At 36.6% G+C, this 14,202-nt stretch overlaps 1 protein-coding gene and 1 non-coding gene across 2 annotated transcripts in view; both read left to right on the top strand.

Annotated features, from left to right (window-relative positions):
- ITGBL1 (integrin subunit beta like 1) overlaps window positions 1-14,202 on the top strand; it is a 213,252-nt gene that overhangs the window by 65,514 nt on the left and 133,536 nt on the right. The window lies entirely within an intron of this gene.
- LOC123392411 lies at window positions 12,559-12,665 on the top strand. The gene has a single exon (XR_006607143.1). It is a non-coding gene; the product is annotated as a U6 spliceosomal RNA (small nuclear RNA).

Genomic DNA, 14,202 nt, shown 5'->3' with positions numbered 1-14,202 from the left:
CATGATCAGTCTCCTGAAATATGTGACATTCATAATATTCTAGTCAAATTGACCATAAACCGCCCTGACTACAGAAAAATTATATCAGCTCTAACTGCTGGAAAGCACGTTTTGGAAGTCAGGGATTGGCTTTCCAGGCTGTTCTATCTCTTTATTTGAAAAGAACAATAAGAACTGAAACAAATTTTGGCCAAGTAACTTAGGCAATATTTAAAATAGAATATGTATCTTAAGGGATAGAACTATATTAGATTAAAATAATTATATATATAGCTTAATCTTTAGAGTTATGTGACATTTCAAGGAAAAGCTTCGAGTTGAGCCATTAGGACTAACAGTATGTGACAAAATGGGGATGTGGTTGCTATGGTGTGACTTTGGCAAAAATTAAGTTGAAATGGAAGAATTAATGTTGACAGCTGGGCAATTTATTTCATTCAGCATGCAGTAATGTGATAATCTCACTGAATTTCTAGATTCAAGGTTGATTCCATGATTCTAGTTAGACAAGACTATTGATTTTAAAACATATGTATTTTTCATATAAAACAGTAGTCTTTTTCTCCTTCCTGAGAGAATCAAAATTGTCCTTTGGAGCACAAACTATTAAATTAGTATAATCAACTCCAGGCATTTTACCTTAGAGTGGTCTCTAAATGTAGTCTATATCTTCATTTGAAAAAGAAGTAAGAGATTCTATAAGATTGTTTGCATGAGGAGCAGTTGAGTTTTATTCATAATTATCTATAGTTGGTTAGTTGGAGCTTAATCAAAAAAAGAATTATGCAACACTTTCATAAGGGTTTATTAATTCCATGTCAAACTTTGGTTACAGAGACAGAAACTATATTTGAACCATGCTTTAAAATCTCATATGAATTGAAGTGAATTATTAATATCTATGCAAACCATATACCGTAATTTTATCAGTGTTCAAATGAATAAGGGTTATTTGCAAGAGTCATTTGAAGGATAATTATGCTTTCAAGTATGTGAAGCAGGTTTTTGACCTAGACTCGAGTCCTTTAATTTATATTGATATAACTGAGGAAAGTTATAGTTACATGATTTGTAGGGGGAAAACTGGATTCATATTCTACTTCTATTGACAAGTGTTGCAAACCTGGACAGTAATTTTATGCAACCTTCCCCATTTATGTATTTGTCAAGCATTTTTTTAAAGGATTTTCTTTATTTATTTGACATAGAGAGATCACAAGTCGGCAGAGGGGCAGGCAGAGAGAGGGGGAAGCAGGCTCCCCACTGAGCAGAGAGCCCGATGCGGGGTTCGATCCCAGGACTCTGAGATCATGACCTGAGCCAAAGTCATAGGCTTAACCTACTGAGCCATCCAGGTACCCCTTGTCAAACATTATTTAGGGGCAATTACTATATGCCATAAAATTGGATAGGAACTAAAGATATAAAATTAAGATGATAGACAGAGTCCTAGTCCTAAAGAAGATAATTGTTTAGTGGGGAGAGAGCCATGTAAGGAGATAATTATGGGCTAGTGAAGTAATAGATATACGCATGGTATTATGGGAGCCTGGAAACTGTTCCTTTCCCAGTTGCAAGCTGGGGAGCTTGTCAAGCAGAAGGAAAGCGTACACAATGCAAGGCAAGAAGTACTGACTTATTGGGGTGCGTGGGTGGCTCAGTGGGTTAAAGCCTCTGCCTTTGGCTCAGGTAGTGATCCCAGGACCTGGGATCAAGCCCCGCATCGGGCTCTGCTCAGCGGGGAGCCTGCTTCCCTTCCTCTCTCTCTGCCTGCCTCTCTGCCTACTTGTAATCTCTGTCAAATAAAAAAAAATCTTAAAAAAAAAAAAGAAGTACTCACTTACAATTGTTGGCAGAAACAAAAATTGGCAGAAAACTTTATGGCCATACCTATTCAACTTACACATTCATGTAACATTTAGTTCATCAAATTTACCTTTAGAAATTAATAATAAAATATTTACACATATGTACTAAACAATATTCATAGAAACGTTTACTTATCTGGTGCCTTTCTGCATTATCTTTTCACAAATAATTATTCTAGGAAAAATCTCTTTCCTTCAGTGATGGATAGTAATTAAGAATTTAGCATATGAACTCTGAAAAAAATACAGGAAATAAATACAGAACGTGGACATAACAAACACAACTAATAATAAATCAACACCTGAAAGACATTCGTACTACGGAGCTTATAATAAATGTGAATAATTGTTCATGTTGTGAAATTAAGAAGAAAGATTTCTTTATATGCAGCTAATGGATATATCACTTTTAGGCAACAAGAAGTCAAAGGAGAGATGCAGGTACTTAAGGATAAAATTACAATAAAATAGAGAATTTTTTTTAAGGATTTGACAAATGTTTATATAGTGTTTTATGATGCGACAGGCACTGTCTTCAGCACTTCACAGCTGTCATCTGTTTTACTCCGTGTAAAAGCCCTCTAAGGCAAATATTGTTTTTGTTCACATTTTACAGCTAAATATTCTGAGATACACATAAAGATTAAATAAGTTGCTCAAGTTCACACAATAGTAATTGAGTGGGGGCTTGTACACCAGCAGTACAGAGTTTGTGACTTCAAGCTTCCTGCCCTGCTGCCTCTGACAAAGTAAATGCACTGAGGGTGTGTGTATGTGGGGGATATAGGAAGAAGAAAAGCTCACAGGAAGGAATGTGGAGAAAAAAGTGTAGATGCTTCTCAGACCAATCAGGTACAAAGAAAATTAAGAAAACAATGAAAAATAACCAAGTGTTATACTAATATTAGAGAGAAAATAGTATATGAAGAAGGGTAACAGGAGACCTAGCATAGCCGTAATTGGTGTACCTATGGAAGAGAAAAAACACGGAATAGGATGCTTTTCAACGATATAACTCAGGAGTACTTTGTTGAAACTATGGGTGTGCACTTTAATCTGTAGTAAGGGAACAACGTGTCCCAAAAAAAATATGGATCAACCCACAGTAAAATATAATGTTGTAAAGTTATTGAGTTGAAAGATTAAAGAATCCTGAGGGAGAATCGGGCTAAATACAAACAAGTAAACAAAAATCAGCCTGTTCAGGCGTGTACATGTAACAAACATTGTTCAGATAAGTATACAAGACAGATATTTTCAAACAGGCAAGATATAGGGGAATGTATACTCATAGCATTTCTTGGAGATACTACCAGAGAAAAAATTTCTGTCAAAGAATAGATAAGAATCTTTAATAAGCACCTTTTCTAGGCATATAGATACAGTAGTGAACAAGATAAAACTTTCTTGGTTCTCACTGAGCCGAAGTTCTAGTTATGTAATAGTATAGGGAAAAATAAATCAAAGCAGAGGAATTCTGCAGTTTGCTCTTGAATGTTTACAGCCTTGATGATATTCAGCTGGTCTGTGCCGTTTAGATTATAACCATTATTAATATTCCCCAGCCGTTGGTGAAAAGATGTGGCTCCAAGTTTCCTAAGGTCCTCTGCCTATTTGTCCCTTGCAAGCCTTACCCCAGGACTTTCTGAGATCTGGGATGTGTCTGTTATCCAGTAACTGAAGAGTTAAAGCAGAGGCTGGCAGGGAGCCTCTGGGTTTGCCTGTATCCTGATGGGTTACTCCTAGTTGTTAAAAATTTCAAGTATTTCATCTGCTTATAGTCACATGATTGGTATTGACAACCACTGGAAACAAACCCGAAGTCCAGCAGCATATGAAAGATTAATTTTAAAAAGTAATCATGCAGTGACATATTAAGTCAAATTGAGTTAAATACAGCTGCATTGACAAAGTGGATGCCTCTTAAAAACATCATATTGAGTAAAAAGGTATGTTATGAAATAACCCATAATATTGAATGACAGTTGCTATAGTATGATTCTTATGATTCTTTTATAAAAATTAGAAAATATTTGAATTAAGCTATTGTTTATACATGCATATGAATGAAATAAAATTATAAAGGTAAGCAAGGAGGGGCACCTGGGTGGCTCAGTTGAGGTTGGGCATCTGCCTTTGCTCAGGTCATGATCTCAGGTTCTCTGTTCAGCGTGGAGTCTGAAGAGTTAAAGCAGAGGCTGGCAGGGAGCACCTTCCTCTGTGCTCCCTCTCCCTCAAATAAATAAAATAGTTTAAAAAATAAAGAAAAGGAAGGAAATCAAACAAAATTCAAGGTAGTTAGTGCAGCTGGGCAGAATATAAGGGCTTCGGTACTCACTGTGAACTGATTCTTCACTATCTGGATGGTGGGTACGAAGTCTTTCATTTCATTGGTAGATGTAAAACTGTATGTGGGTCTTATACCCTTTGGTGTTTATGATACTGCATAACAGAACAGTTCACATAGCCAAAGCGGAAAAAATCTAAACATTTTAAGGGCCTAAAATCAAAGTAAGAAAAAGAACAATAAACTCAAAGAAGTAAATGTTAATCAATTAGAAAATAAAAATACTAGACAGAATAAAGAAAATCAAAATTAAGTTTTGAAAACTAGACAGTCTTACTGCACACTTAAAGAAAAACAAAAAATCAAACAGGTAAACTAATAACAAAAGAAACAAAATGGAAAATAACAAGCATAACCAAAATTACTGTTTAGTAAAGCAACAAAAATAAAGAGAAATATGTTATGCATGAAAATGCATATATTAACTACAGAATTAGCATAGTTTAAAAAAATGTAATGAACAATGATTTTTCCAGAAAGATTGCAAATTCAGTTGAGTCTATCAATGTCTGGAAACATATGGTCTATTAATCGGATTAAAAAAAGACAGAAGGGGTGCCTGGGTGGCTCAGTGGGTTAAGCCGATGCCTTCGGCTCAGGTCATGATCTCAGGGTCCTGGGATCGAGTCCCGCATCGGGCTCTCTGCTCAGCAGGGAGCCTGCTTCCCTCTCTCTCTCTCTGCCTGCCTCTCTGTCTACTTGTGATTTCTCTCTGTCAAATAAATAAATAAAATCTTAAAAAAAAAAAAGACAGAAAACTGCTCACTATCAGGAATGAGATGAGGATGTTCACAACATAGTTCTACTCAGTATTTTACTGAAGATGCCAGCAAGTGATGTAAGAATAATTGTATAAAAATTTGGAAGAAAATGTATTCTGAAATAATATAGAGTTAGGTGTTCTCTATAATTTCAACATAAAAATCAATCTAGATCAAATAAAACACAAAACAAGACCTTACTGATTATAAATTTTAAAAATCTCTCTTGAAAACTTTGCAAAAAAATGAAAATAACCCAAAACTTTAGACTACCAAGACTAATACTGTCAGAATTTTCATATGTATAACATATCTATTTATGTATCTTTTATGTACTTATCTGGTGATCTACCTTTTCTCAGAATTTGTTGCTAGTTTTTCCTTTTTCCTTATGTATTTTGTGAATATCTACTTTCCATATTTTTATAATTATCATGGTAACTAATGGGTTTGCCTTTTTGCTAGCTTTAATGAGCTCACTTTTTGTGTGACTGCTTTTTAATTTATTAATTCCTGTTTTCATCTTAAGTGGGTCCTTCATTATTCTTTCCTAAGAATTTTTATTTTACAACTTCTTTTTTAAAGTAAAAGCTTAATTTGTGTTCTTTTTTTGTTCATTCCATATTAAATATAACTGAAGCAGGTAAGTTCTCCCTTTAACATTTCTTTAGATGTACACAAAAGGATCTTATAGTGTAAAACAAAATAATCTCCGTGATACAGATTTTAAAGCCTTGATGAAAAAAATAACTAAATGTAAGAAAAAACAATTATTTTTCCTTTACCATCATTAATTTCAGATCATATATGTTTAAAACAAAACAAGACCAAATAACCACCTGAAAAAAAATTTATGCTGGTAAGTAGTAAGAGAAATATAATAGTTAATTAGTTGAAATTGACATTCTGTTTATATTATGCATTAGTGTGTATCTGTGAACTTATCCTAAATTAACCTTTAAACTTAGTGTGTTTAGTCCCTCTCTCCAAAATAAAAAGATTTTGTTTATAAAAAATTATTTGTAAACCAATCAAAAGAAATTGAACTCATCTGCAGTTGACAGATGTCATAAAAAATATCTACTATAATTTTGAATACTCTGATTGACACGGGTTATTTGATAATATTCTGTTATATGTTGGCAAGGGTATCCTTACACATTTTTTTTTTAAGACCCTATTTATTTATTTGACAGAGGCACAGCGAGAGAGGGAACACAAGCAGGGAAAGCAGGAGAGGGAGAAGTAGGCTCCCCGCCAAGCAGGGAGCCTGATGCAGGACTCGATCCCAGGACCCTGGGACCATGACCTGAGCCAAAGGTAGACGCTTAACAACTGAGCCACCCAGGAGCCCCTAGCCTCATGCATTGTTAATGAGAATGTATTTAATAATGTTTTGAGACAAATATGTCTATATACATTAACATTTCAGTGATATGCAATAGTCTTTCATCTGTAAACTCCACTTAATAATTTATCCTACTGATCTATTCATACTTTTGCACAAAGATGCATATGTAAGGAAAAATACTTATGATATATGAATACTTACATACTTATGTAAGAATATGTATGTAAGAATATTTACATACATATGTAAGGAAGAATACTTATGACAACATTGTTTATATAAAAACAGCTGCATGCTCACCAATAAAGAATAGCTAAATTATTGTGGCTATATACAAAGGAATGTTATGCACCTGTTAGAAAGAATAAGGTAGGTATATATGGGCTAAGATACTAATACTGACCTATTGATACTAATGTCAATAGTTTCTGGGAGATAATTCTCCATGCATCTCTTCTATTTCTGTGTTTTTTTTATTTACAGGGGTATTGAGTGCTTTTATTCCAAATTATCTTTTCATGGGTATTTGTACAGAGAGCAGTCTTGGAAGATAGACATGTCTCCTTCGGGAGCAAAGAGAACTATTTATAGATTAGTATAATAAAATAATGTCTCCTTGAGGGGCAAGTTCAAGTATGCTTACTACCCATTATGAAAGAGTCAGGATGCATCTCTCTGGTCTTCCTCTCTTCTAACACACTCTATTGTATGTACCAGCATCATCTGGCCCTCATTGGCCCTCATTGTGTTGTTCTGTGGGAACTGGGATTTAGTAAGTGATTCAAACTGATATTTCAGGTACTGCTATTAATATGAGTAAGAGAGTTCTTTGACTCCGACCCACAAGTCTCATGTCTCCATGACATGAGTCGAGAATACGTGAAGTTGTAGCAGGCTAGTTGGTTAGTTTCAAATAGGATAAATACAATCTCAGCCCTACTTCACAGTTCTTGATAAAAGTTCTCCAAGATTTTAGGTGTAAAAATAATTAAAACTCAGAACAACGTAAATGTTATATTACTCATTTTAAGAAAACTGGTATGTATATGTAGCAGGATTCAACTTTACATTATTTATCTTGAATCTTGGATATTTAGATATGCAAAAGAAATATTGCTTATAATTCCTTTTCACTTTTCTCTAATATTCTTCGTGAGCCTTCCTCCTGTTTTCCAACTGCTCCCTGAATGACAGGGAAAAAAATAAAATAAAATAATAAAACATAGTTCAAGCCTGCTTGAAACTTAGTTTGATTCAGTAATGTAAAGACTATCAGGGTTAATTAACTCTCTTCTGAATAAATGCGCCATTGTTCTTTATTCCTCCTTTTTGCCTTATCTTTTGTCAGATGCATTGGGGAATATGGATTTTACTAATGTTGTATCTGTGGGCATAGGGAGGTGGAAGAGAAGGCAGAGAAGGACAAGACATGGGGGTGGGGAGAAGAGATCAAAGGATAGAGAAGCAACAGATAAGATAAAGACCTAAATGTTGATTGAATTAAGTAATAAAAAGGTTAGTAGTCATCTCAGAAAAACATCCGTAGAGTGGTGGGACTGAACTGAAATCTGAATGTGCAAGACAGTGAGTCTGGGAGAGAAAACTACCCTTTTGGAGATTGGAATAAGAAAGGGAGAAGGGACTGGAATAGAGATTAAAATTAGGGACATGTGTTTCAGAGAAGCTGTATTGATTACATGGTGTAAAGGAGAGTCATGTTCAATTTTACGGTATAAAGGGAAGGTGCTAATTACAGAAGCTGAGCTTGAAATAAAGTAGCGAAGGAAGTAGGGCTCCAGAGAACCAGAAGGCAAAGAAATCAAGGCTCCTTGAAAAGGATCGGACCTTGATGTGGCCTCTGGAGAGGGGCTGGAGAGAACGTGAAGCTGATGAATGTGGGGTCGGAGGAGAACAGGAAGTCTAGGGGTTTCACTCGTGCACCTGAGTTTGAGGGTAACCCAGGTAAGTGGGGACCTTGAGAGCTTGTTAAAAATTTGGAGGAATTATTTACAGACATTAACCAAGAATTTCCTCTTCTCTAAGTGAGGATGGTAATACTTGTTTTCTTTCTTTTTGTGCTATTTTGATAATAAAATGGGATAATATGAATTAAAGTGATTTTTCACTTAAGAGTTTACGGTATATTTGTTATTATGCACCACAGAATATTTTGGTAAAGGTATTTTCCAAAGTAAATATCTGTATGCCCATGCCAAAAGGAAGACAATATACATCATCTAGAATGATTAAAAATGAGATACTTTGGGGGCGCCTAAGTGTCTCATTCCGTTAAGCTTCTGTCTGACTCAGGTCATGAGGTTCTGGGATTAAGCCCCTGGTGCGCTCCCTGTTCAGCTCCCTCTGCTACTTTTCCTGCTTGTGCACTTGCTCTCTCTCTCTCTCTCTCTCTCTGTGTCAAATAAAAAATGGAATACTTTATAAATTTAACAATAGGTGAAGCTTATCTATCATGAATTATAATGACTGCAGACTTTCAGAATGGGGAATGCCATGGCTCATGAGTTAAGAACAGGGAAGGCATTTTGGACTGGGGTGGGTCAGCTTTGAATTTAATCATATCTTCACGTGAAGATATTCCTTTTCTTTGGAACAATGGTCCCCACTGTTTCCATGCTCTTTTCTACTTCTCTGGATGGCTTAGCTTTAAATGGTTTCGAAACATCTGCGTGAAATGGCTGTCACAGCAATCTTTCCTTCCCTTTTGAGCACCTCAGTGCACACCTCAGTACAATTTGCCCCTCCTCTACAATATCCATGGTTTCTAGATGAGCTCTCTTTGTCAAATGAGCTGTGTCCAGTTTTTACTTCTTAAGAAATGAGGTAGGGATATCCCAACAGAGTTACAGAGTATTATATCCTTCCCCTCCCCAAAAAATGCTTACCCTATGGCTTTATATCCCATTTAATTTTTTTGTCTACTGATCTAGGTTTTTAAAGTTTTTTTTTTTTTTTTTTTTTTAGGAACTTTGAAGTGACAGCTCATTTTAAAGTATTTCTTACCTTGTCCATGAAATGCTTTTCAAATTTTATAAAATGCTTCATGAGTTACTGAAGAGTTTTAAAAATAAATGGTAATGAGTTCAATTTGGTCTCCATGCCAACTACTGATATATATTTTCCTGGTGACTGATCTTTATATTGTAGACAGTGCATGATTTAATGTCTCTGCTTACAAGAGAATGATTTTGCTTTTTTTTTTTTCCAATTAAGTCAACCAAATTGTCAACAACTTTTATTAACTACCTACTTTATAACAGCTTAGAACAGAGGTACCCTGGGGAGTTACTGAGTTAATAGAAAAGGAAATCATTGCAATTAGTGGATTTACAGTAAAGTTAACTGAACATATAAATGTTAATTTTTGAACTGAGAAGGAAATAAAAAAATAAATTGTTGCCATCTGCTCCCCTTTAGTTGGATGAGGAGAAAATAACATTCCAAAGAATTACTTGATCATAACGTTTGGAGATTATGAGGTGATCATAGATAATCCTTCACTGAGCCCTTGCACAGACTTATTTAAGGAGCAATAAAAAAGTTCTTTATTAAAAAAAAGACAGGTTTTATAAAAAGTGGACTTTACAAAAACTCTTTATAAAAGTTCAGACTTTTTCTAAAGTCTACTTCTTGGTCATAGTTTGGAAGCTTTGTTTAGGGGAGGATTTGCACAGTCCATAGGAATTTAGTAATGCAGTAGAGCTAACAGAGATGTGTGGTATTCTTTTCAGGTGAAGGAAGTGATTTTATTGTCTAGAAAACAGGTTTGGGGAATGGATTAGAATGATTAGAGAGCTAAGCCATGAAGAGTCATTTGGCCTGTTTCTCAGTAATTGCCTACGCAGTGTGTTTCACTAGGTGGGGAATTTCTACTGATTTTTTTCCTATTGATTTTAGACATAGGCAAAGAGAATTATATACTTCTGTTCAGAGGTTTTTGCCTTCTTTAACCTTTAGGTTGGTCCTGGGTACAGTAGGTACAACACTCAGGTAAACGCCAGCCATTATTGATGGAGACATCTCTGAGGTATATGGATTAAAATGTGCTGAATAGGTCAGTGGGTGGCAATTACCTTTTAAAACAATAAACCCAGACATGTAGAATGGTAAACCTTTATTTTTCCATCATTCTTCTAACAATACCTTGAACTTCTGTATTACTCTGTTAGGACTATCATAACCAAGTACCACAAACTGGATGGTTTAGGCTACAGGCATTTTTTTGTCCCCCTGCTCTGGGGCTAGAAGTCTCAGATCAAGGTATCAGCAGAGTTATGTTATGAAGGGGAATCTGTTTTATCCCTCTCTCCTGGGCTTCCAGAGCTTTGTCGGCCATCTTTGATGATCCTCGGCTTATAGAAGCTTCATCCCGGTCTTAATCTCTGTCTTCATCTTCATGTGGTGTTCTCTGTGGCCAGATTGCCCATTTTTATAAGAACACTAGTCCCATTAAGTTAAGGACCCACCCTACTCCAGTAGGAGGGCATCTTAACTAATTACATCAGCAATGACTTTGTATCCAAATAAGACCACATTCTGAGGTACACTAGGGTTAGGATTTCCATGTGTGAATTTGTTGGAGGTGGGGAGAGATACTATTCAACCTGTAATAGCTCCCATGCTACCAAAGATAGAAACCTTATTTAATTTGATTCTGGGCATGCTCATTTATTTGGGGTTTCCTTGGAGTGGAGATAGAGGATCTTTGGGGGTCAACTGCTCACGGCCCCCAGGGCACCACCTCTGCCTTCTTATCCCCACTCATGTTCTGTTCTGTGGTTGCTGGCTTCTGTCTCGTCTGCCATTTACTACATCTGTGCTTCCCATTTGATCTCTGGTTGGCAGTTTTGTAATTCCATCTACTCATTTTTATCACAAGCACTTATTAGGTAGTAACCTTCCTTCTCCCCAAAATTGTGATTGCCATCCTGCCCCAAGTTGGGTCAGCAGGACAATTGGTGGCCTGTGTTAGGTACTTGCAGCTTTCACAGACATTTCTGTTCTGCTGAAGCTGTTCCAAGCTGGTCTAGAGAAAAATGTACAAGGCTTCTCCAGGGTTGTGCAGTGGGACCTCTACTCTGTTTCTCTGTGTCCCATACTTCACTCCCAGTGGAGGGGGCAGGGACAGAGATAGGGCCTTTCCTGGAGACCCTTTCATACCTCTACTCTGCACCTCCCACCCTGGCTCAGCATATAGCCCTCCAATGATAGTGTCCTCCCATTCAGATAACCAAGCATGGTCTACCTGGCTCTTCTAGACCCTCAGGCTGTAAAGGTGACTCTGTCTCCTTGGCCCTGTGTTTTATGAATATGAGTCAGGATTCTCACATCTCCTGAATGCCCCTCAAGGTCAAAACAATGTTCTTTAACATTATCACTTATAAGAGTATTGCTTCTAACAGATAATTTTTTTCTTTTTTAGAGTTTTGAGTGAAATACTACCTAAAGTGTAGAAGATAAAATTGATAGGATGTTTCCATGATCTAGCTTAAGAAATAAAATCTTTCTTCTTTCAAACCCATTGCTTAAAACTATTGTCTCAAAACTCTTGAACACATCTCAAAAAATTGAATTTACCCATATACGTGTGCTCTAGGGCCCTGTGTTACCCTTTCTCATGGGGGAGATGCACAGTTCCTTAATGGCTGTGAGAATAAGGGCACATGTAGAGTTTACTCTATAGACAATCAATAGAACTTGAGATGAAGAAACCTAACATTAACAGATGAAGAATATTATTAATTTTCATTAAAAATACATATACAAAACATTTGGGGAAAAAAATCTCAATATTGTGAGGGATGCCGAATACAGTCTCATCATCCAGTGCTTCCATATTAAAAGAGAAAATTCAGAGTCTTTCTAAGTCTCATATATGTACTTATGTACACACATGAACACATATATGTATCAATAAGCACATACACATACATATACATGTCTCTCCACTGACCAGATTTCTGGGCACACGTATTTATGTACTGGGCAAGGAGGCAATGGTGAGTGTGGAACTTCTTTACTTCTTCAGTAAAGCTGAAGAGATTTCACTGGTCTCAGGTCTCCTGTTCTGGTCACAACATTCTGAGGTGATTCAGTTCATTTCAATTGACTAAGAGATATTGGTGGATGTTAAGTTTCTAAGGCCTGAGTGCCTTCTGTCATTTGGTATAATTGATCCTAAGAGACACTTCTGAATAAAAGACCCCAACAGGAGTGCTCACTTTGGCTGCACATATATTAAAATTGGAACGCTACAGAGAAGATTGGCATGGCCCTTGCACAAGGATGACATGCACATCCATGAAGCATTCCATATTTTAAAAAAAATCTTTAAAAAAGAAAAAGAGGGGGTACCTGGGTGGCTTAGTGGGTTAAAGCCTCTGCCTTCAGCTCGGGTCATGATCCCAGGGTCTTGGAATCGGGCCCCACATCGGGCTCTGCTCAGCAGGGAGCCTGCTTCCTCCTCTCTCTCTCTCTCTCTGCCTACTTGTGATCTCTGTCTGTCAAATAAATAAATAAAATCTTAAAAAAAAAAAAAAGACCCCGACAGGGGACAAAAGACCAAGGCAGAAACTAAGGGAAGTGAGGCCATTATTATTATTATTATTATTACTTATTTTTTATTCCAGAAGAGAGTAAAGAATCTCTATAAAGATTTTGGATAAATAGGATGTTAGAGGTGGGTGCTAGAAGGAGGGAAAGGGAACAGAGAACGTCCCTCATCTTGTCCGGAGGCCTTTTCCCTCTGTCTTTCCCTCTCCAGACACCTGAGAAATGCAACACATGTTCTTACGGCCATGGAGGAGCAGGCAGGGAAGGACAGCAGCTTCCTGGGTGGTATAGATGAAACGGGCAGGGAAGACACTTCCACTCAAGTGTCGTAGAAGAGACATACCCTGCCTCCCTTGAGGAATACTGAGTTCACATACTTTTGACTTACCAGACCAAAAACAAAGAGAACCAGGCCAGACAAATTCAAGGATTAATTGGCTGAAGGTCACAAGGCCAGCTGTGATAGAATCTGTACTAACAATGAGGATTCCTGAATCCCCAAACTTGGGTGTGTGTGTGTGTGTGTGTGTGTGTGTGAATTTGAAATAATTTATATAGCTTTTTCTTTGAATTTAGGAAACTTAAGGTGTAAGACTCAACCAAAATACAATGTCATGCTTTGCTATAATTTATATTTCGTCTCTCAGTCTCACATTACCAGATTTCTCATTGTGAGTCTTCTGATTTTATCAGTACTTACCCAAAATTCACATTAAAAATATACATATCAGGATAATTTATCATATTTTAATGGGTGCTTTATAACAAATAGAATTCTGTGTCATGATTGTTTTCAGTAGCAAACAAGATTTGTTTTCATATGCTGAGTGACCCACTTGAAGAAAGTATTCTGCTTTGTTATGAGGAAAAGAAAATAATTCAGGCCAAAGTACGGGTTTTTTATTTTTTAATTAATTAATTAATTAATTAATTAATTTACTTTTTATTTATTTTCAATATAACTGTATTCATTATTTTTGCACCACACCCAGTGCTCCATGCAATCCGTGCCCTCCCTAATACCCACCACCTGGTTCCCCCAACCTCCCACCCCCTGCCCCTTCAAAACCCTCAGGTTGTTTTTCAGAGTCCATAGTCTCTCATGGTTCACCTCCCTTTCCAATTTCCCTCAACTCCCTTCTCCTCTTCATCTCCCCATGTCCTCCATGCTATTTGTTATGCTCCACAGATAAGTGAAACCATATGATAATTGACTCTCTCTGCTTGACTTATTTCACTCAGAATAATCTCTTCCAGTCCCGTCCATGTTGCTACAAAAGTTGGGTATCTACCAATGTTAGCATT

The sequence above is a fragment of the Mustela putorius genome, unplaced genomic scaffold (assembly GCF_011764305.1).
Source record: "Mustela putorius furo isolate JIRA1106 unplaced genomic scaffold, ASM1176430v1.1 tig00000551_pilon_pilon_pilon, whole genome shotgun sequence".
Taxonomy (NCBI): Eukaryota; Metazoa; Chordata; class Mammalia; order Carnivora; family Mustelidae; genus Mustela; species Mustela putorius.
Note: the sequence above shows the minus strand (reverse complement) of the source record. Positions and strands in the feature narration are given on the sequence as shown.